Source organism: Galeopterus variegatus, unplaced genomic scaffold (genome assembly GCF_000696425.1).
Source record: "Galeopterus variegatus unplaced genomic scaffold, G_variegatus-3.0.2 Scaffold1558, whole genome shotgun sequence".
NCBI classification, from domain to species: Eukaryota; Metazoa; Chordata; class Mammalia; order Dermoptera; family Cynocephalidae; genus Galeopterus; species Galeopterus variegatus.
Genome location: NW_007727669.1, coordinates 264,386 through 271,829, shown reverse-complemented (window position 1 = coordinate 271,829; position 7,444 = coordinate 264,386). Strand labels below are relative to the sequence as shown.

General features: G+C 35.3%; 1 protein-coding gene across 1 annotated transcript in view; it reads right to left on the bottom strand.

Annotated features, from left to right (window-relative positions):
• ADD2 (adducin 2 (beta)) overlaps window positions 1-7,444 on the bottom strand; it is a 115,060-nt gene that overhangs the window by 35,779 nt on the left and 71,837 nt on the right. The gene's annotated exons all lie outside the window — the stretch shown is intronic.

Sequence of the window (7,444 nt, the reverse complement as noted above, 5' to 3'; positions counted from 1 at the left end):
AGAGAAATATCATATGTTCTCACTTATTTGTGGGAGCTAAAAATAAATAAATAAATACACACACACACAAAAAAAACGGGGGTTGGGGGGGAGGGAAGAAGACACAACAATTATAATTCCTTGAAGATGATATGACAAGCAAACAGAAAGTAGGTTGTTAGGAGGGAGGGAGGTTTTGGTAATTGGCTACAATAATCAACCACATTGTATATTGACAAAATAAAATAAAATTTGGAAGAAAAAAAATTTTTAAAAAGGTAAAATCCACAATGAAGCTATAGCTATAAAGAATTCTTATGCTCTGAATAATATTTCATCAAGATATATAAAGCAAAAACTCTCATAAATACAGACAGAAATGAAAAGAAATCAAATATAGAGGGAGACAACACAACTCTCATTTTTGACAAAAATCAAATAAAAGTGAAAATACAGATTAAATATTATGCCCTAGAAATAATCTACACCCATATATCAATTTTAAATGATATTAATAGGCCACAAAGAAAATAAAATTAATTAATTAATTGAATAAATAAAAATAAATAAAATAAATACCCAACACAAAAATGAAATAGGCAACATTTTCTAACCATAATGCAATAAAACCCAATGTTGTTAAAAAAGTCTTGAAAATAATATATATTCAACTGCTTGGAAATGAGAAAACACACTCCCAGAAAGCTCTTAGAATAAAAATAAAGTCAAGGCTGTCCAGTTAGCTCAGTTGGTTAGACCACAGTCTTGTAACACTAAGGTCAAGGGTTCAGATCCCTTTACCAGCCAGCTGCCCACCCAAAAATAAATAAATAAAGTTAAAAGAGTAATTGCAAGCTATTTAGAAATTAAAGAAATACTATGTTTCAAAATTCATATGATAAGGTCAAATCTATACTCAGAAAAAAATTCATAGCTTTAAATGTCCTTACACTAAATTAAATATAAAAATAAAGTCCACTTCCATTTATATAGAAAAAAATAAAAAATTGAATAAACCAACAAAAAGTTATGGAAAAGAATTAATAAATATAAAAACTAAATTAATGAATTGGGAAACAGGAAAATAGTAGAACCAATAAGTAAATCCAAGAATTGGTTTATGTGAGAGGGTACATGAATAAACAAACATCTGGATTTGTCAATAAAGAGAAAGTAGAAATACACAGCACCAGGAATGACTTATTTCAGTAATAAAAAAAAAATTTCAATATTCAGAAATCTATTACTACATGGGCCGGCCCGGTGGCACACTGGAGAGGGCGGCGCTCCCGCCGAGGGTTTGGATCCCATGTGGAGACCGGTTCCCGCTCACTGACTGAGCGCGGTGCGGGCGCAACACCAAGAGTTGCGATCCCGTTACCGGTCAGTAAAAAAGACAAAAAAGGGGAAAAAAAAAAAAAGAAATCTATTACTACAACTCGTCACATCAATTGTTCAAGAAAAGAAATATCAACAAATGCCCAAAATGCATTTTATAAAATTCAACATTTATTTCTGAGAAAAGCCCATAGTGGACTAGAATAAAAAGATATTTTCTCAACATGACAAAAAATAATTATCTCAAACTCTTGTGGTTTTGTAAAAATATAAAAAATAAAAAGAAATTCCATCGAAGTCCGGAACAAGACAAGAATGATTATTCTCTAATCTATTATTGAATATTGCTCTGAAAGCTCTAACAAATGCAATGAGAAAACTGGAATAATAACCAAAGGGTAAAGGTTGGAATGAAGGAGGCAAAATGGCCATTATTTGCAAATTATGTGACTTTTCTATGTAGAAAACCCATGAGAATTAACTGAGAAGACATTAGAATTTAAATGAGTTTGATAAGGGGCTAGTTTAAAAATACGTATCCAACAATTTTCCTAAATGAGAGCTATAACCAGAAAGAAGATTGAATGGAGAAAGATTCATTTAAAATAACAAAGTTACATAACATTTCCAGGATAAATTAAGAAATTAGTAGGGACTATGTGAAAACTACAAAGCTTTTCCGATGGATATTAAAGAAGGCTTAAATAAATAGAAGGCATACCTCACTTCTGAAAAGATTTAAAATTCATTCATGCAAATATTATTTTAAGCACCTACTATGTGCCAGCACCATTCTAAGTCCAGGACACTATTCTAGGATACAGCAGTGACCCAAACGTACAAATTTTCCCCATGGAACTTACCTTCTAATATAAAATTATAAATTTATAAATTTATAAATTCTCTACCAAATCAATCTATTCATTTAATGTAATCCCAATCAAAATCCCAAAAGGAATATTTTAAGGCAGATGGGGGGACTTGATGAAATAATTTTAAAGTTATTTTAAGGAATAAACTTGTATGAAGAGTTAAGAAAAATTGAGAAATGAATAATTAAGTATATTTGCCCCAGTGGATGATAAAACACAGGGAAGGTGTTTCTAAGCATGCAATCAAAAGCAGAACACACAAAGGGAAATTATAATGCGTCAACTACATGGAAATTAAAGGATTCTGTGAGACAAAAAACACTATGAACAGACCCTTGTGGCACCAGCACCAGGGCCCAATCTAAGGCCTGGAGGGAAGTGCACACAGCCCAGCAGCCACTGAAGTAAGCTGAGACCCTTATGGCAGTGGGGCCCAGTCTAAGGCCCAGAGGGAAGCGCACACAGCCCAGCAGCTGCAGAGGTGAGCCAAGACCCACATTGCACCAGGGATCAGTCTAAAGCCCTGGGGCAAAGGAAAGTGCACACAGCCCAACAGTGCTGAGGTGAGCAGACACGGGATGCTTGTGGCACCAGGGTCCAGTCTAAGGCCCTGGGGGGGAGGGGTAGTGCACGCAGCCCAGCAGCCACAGAGGTGAGCTGAGACCTGCACAGCACCAGGGGCTCAGTCTACAGCCACAGAAAGCTAGAACAGGAGCCAAGATGGTGTAATATAGATTGTGCCACACCTTCTGTTACCACAAGGACAATTCACCACCATAGTAGGAGCCAGGGCCACTCTACAGGCAACCTGCCACTCACTTGACTACATTAGTATAAGAAGAGTCACAAGTAGAGACTGCAAATAGAGGAGGAAGTCTTTATCCTCATAGCCAACCCAGAGTAACAGAAAAAGCAAATCTTCTACCAGATGACCAAACATCAATGAAAAAATACTAGAACTACAAACAAGAAGATAGGACACCACCAAAGGAATACAGTAATGCTCAAATTCCAGACCCCATAGAACAGGGAATACTTGAAATGTCTGAAAAAGAATTCCAAGCAATGATCTTAAGAAAGCTTAAATAAATAAAAGAAGACTCAATTAGAGCATACAAGGAAACAAGAAAAAATATCCAGAACACAAAGGAGGAAATTTACAAAGAGATTAATACCTTAAAAAAGAATGTAGCAGACCTCCTAGAAATGAAAGATTCACTTCTTGAAATAAAAAACACAACAGAGAACTTAAGCAGCAGGCTAGAGCAAGCAGAAGAAAGAATTTCAGATCTCGAAGAGGGTCTTTCAAAATAACCCAGGCAGACCAAAAAAAAAAAAAAAAAGGAGAAAAGAAATAAAAATAACAAGGAAAATCTAAGAGAGATAGCCGACAACCTCAACCACTCTAACATCCAAATTGTGGGTATTACAGAAGGGGAGGAGAAAGGAAAAGGTATTAAAAACCTGTTCAAGGAAATAATAACGGAAAACTTCCCAGGGGTAGGGAGAGATCCAGACCTTCAGATCCAGGAAGCTCAAAGGTCCCCAAACAGATTCAATCCAAAAAGATTCTCTCCAAGACACATTAAAGTCAAATTTGCAAAGCTCAAAGATAAAGAGAGAATCCTAAAAGCAGCAAGAGAAAAGCAGCAAGTCACCTATAACAGAACCCCTATCAGACTAACAGCAGACTTCTCAACTGAAACCCTACAGGCCAGAAGAAAGTGGAATGATATATTCAAAACACTAAAAGAAAAAAATTGCCAGCCAAGAATTCTTTACCCAGCAAGGCTCGCCTTCAGAAATGAGGGAGAAATAGTGCATCTCCCAGATGAACAAAAATCGTGGGAGTTCACCACCACTCGACCTTCTCTGCAAGAAATTCTCAAAGGATTGTCCTTCATCTTGAATCTGAATAATGAATGTCACTACCATGGATACACAAGAAAGAGCAAAATCTTCTGTTATAACAAAAATGCCAGTGAGAAAGAGTAAGAAGCTAAATCATGCCACCTCAAATATCCAACTAACATTGAAGAAGAGAAATGAAAGGGGAAGTAAGGATCAAAAGATATTTAAAACATCTAAACAAAAAGCAATTAAATGACAGGAATTAAACAATATCTGTCAGTAACCACCCTAAATGTGAATGGATTAAACCCCCCATTCAAAAGGCACAGATTGACTGACTGGATTAAAAAGCTAGACCCAAGTATATGCTGTCTTCAAGACACCCATCTCACATACAGAGACACAAACAGACTGAAAGTGAAGTGATGGAAAAAGACAGACCATGCAAATGGAAACCAAAAATGAGCAGGAGTAGCTATTCTTATATTGAATAAAACAGACTTTAAACCAAAAACCATAAAAAGGGACAAAGAAGACCACTATATAATGATAAAAGGATCTATCCAGCTAGAAGACTTAACAATCATATATGCACCCAATACTGGAGCACCCAGATATATAAAGCAAACACCCTTAGACCTAAAGAAAGAAATAGGCCCTACTACATTAATAGTGGGTAACCTGAACACCGCTCTTTCAGTATGGGACAGATCTTCCAGTCAACAAATCAACAAAGAGACACAGGATTTAAACCACACATTAGACAATTGGACCTGGCAGATATATACAGAACATTTCACCCAACAACTAAAGAATATACTTTTTTCTCATCAGCTCATGGAACATTCTCCAGGATAGAGCACGTTAGGTCACAAATCTAGCCTCAACAAATTTTAAAAATTGAAATCATTCCAAGTATCTTTTCAGACCACAATGGACTAAAATTGGAAATTAATAATAAGCACAACTCTGGAAACTATACAAATACGTGGAAACTAAATAATAGGTTCCTGAATGACCTATGGATCTAAGAAGAAATTAAACAGGAAATCAAAAAATTTCTAGAAACTAATAAAAATAAAGATACATCATACCAAAACCTATGGGATACTGCAAAAGCAGTACTAAGAGGCAGATTTATTGCAATAAATGTTATATCAAAAGAATGGAAAGACTTCAAATAAATGACCTAACACTATGCCTCAAAGAACTTGAAAAACAACAACAATCCAAACATAAAGACAGTAGATGGAAAGAAATAATTAAGATCAGAGCAGAACTAAATGAAATAGAGACCCCCCCAAAATAGAAAGATCAACAAAACAAAACGTTGGTTTTTTCGAGAAGATAAATAAAATAGACAAACCATTAGCTAGGTTAACAGAAAAAAGATGAGAGAAGACCCAAATAACAAAAATCAGAAATGAAAAGGGAGACATTACAACTGATACCACAGAAATACAAAGAATCATTAGAGACTATTATAAACAACTGTATGACAACAAATATGAAAATCTGGAAGATACGGATAAGTTTCCAGACACATACAAACTACCAAGACTGAACCAAGAAGAGATAGAAAATCTGAACAGACCAATAACAAACAAGGAGATTGAAGTGGTAATTAGTAATCTTCCAACAAAGAAAAGTCTGGGTCCAGATGGCTTTACAGCTGAATTCTATCAAACTTCTAAAGAGGAGTTAATACCAATTCTCCTTAAACTATTCCAAACAATGAAACAGAAGCTACTCTCCCAAACTCATTCTATGAGGCCAACATAACTCTGATACCAAAACCAGATAAAGACACAACAACAAAAAAAGAAAACTACAGGTCAATATCCTTGATGAACCTAGATGCAAAATCCTCAACAAAATGTCAGCAATCAGAATACAGCAACATATTTAAAAAATTATACACTATGATCAAGTGAGATTCATCCCAGGGATGCAAGGATGGTTCAACATACAAAAGTCAATAAATGTGATACATCACATCAACAAACTCAAGGACAAAGACCATATGATTATCTCAGTAGATGCTGGAAAAGCATTTGACAAAATTCAACATCCCTGCATGATAAAGACTCTCAATAAATTAGGTGCAGAAGGAAAACATCTTAACACAATAAAAGCCATTTATGACAAGCCCACCACCAGTATCATTCTGAATTTGGAAAAATTGAGGGCCTTTCACTTTAAGAACAGGAACGAGACAAGGATGCTCACTCTCACCACTTCTATTTAACATAGTATTGGAGGTACTAGCCAGAGCAATCAGGCAAGAGAAAGAAATAAAGGGAATCCAGATTGGAAAAGAAGTCAAACTTTTGCTATTTGCAGATGACATGATACTATATATAGAAAAACCTACAGGCTCTATCAAAAAACTGCCAGAGCTAGCTAATAACTTCAGTAACATTGCAGGATACAAAATAAATGCCCCCAAATCAGTTGCATTTATATACACAAGTAATGAACTAACAGAAAGAGAAATAAAGAAAGTAAGCCCATTTACAATTGTCATGAAAAAAATAAAATACCTAGGGATCAATTTAACCAAGGAGGTGAAAGACCTCTACAATGAGAACTACAAACCACTTCTGAAAGAAATTAAAGAAGACACAAAAAACTGGAAAGATATTCCATGGTCTTGGATTCAAAGAATCAACATTGTGAAAATGTCTATACTACCCAAAGCCATCTACAGATTCAATGTAATCCCTATCAAAATATCAATGACATTCTTCACAGAAATGGAAAAAAAACAATCTTACCCTTCATATGGAACAACAAAAGACCCCAAATAGGCAAAGCAATCCTGAGCAAAAATAAATAAATAAATAAAGCCAGAGGGATAACACTATCTGACTTCAAATTACACTACAAAGCTATTGTAACTAAAACAGCATGGTACTGGTATAAAAATAGACATTTAGACCAGTAGAGGAGAATTGAGAACCCAGAAATCACCCCTCAGGCTTACAGCCATTTGATATTGGACAAAGGCAACAAAAATCTACATTGGGGAAAAGACTGCCTCTTCAACAAGTGGTGCTGGGAAAACTGGAAATCACATGCAGAAGAGTGAAACTAGATATGTACCTCTCACCATACATTGAAATCAACTCAAAATGGATGAAAGCCTTAAGCATAAGACCTGAAACTGTAACATTACTAAGGGAAAATGTAGGTGAAACACTTCAGCAACTAGGTCTGGGCAAAGACTTTATGAACATGAGCCTGAAAGCACAAGCAGTAAAAGAAAAAATAAACAAATGGGACTATATCAAACTAAAGAGCTTCTGCACAGCAAAGGAAACAATCAACACAATGAAACGATAACCTACAGAGTGGGAGAAAATTTTTGCTAACTATGCATCCAACAAAGGATTAATATCCAT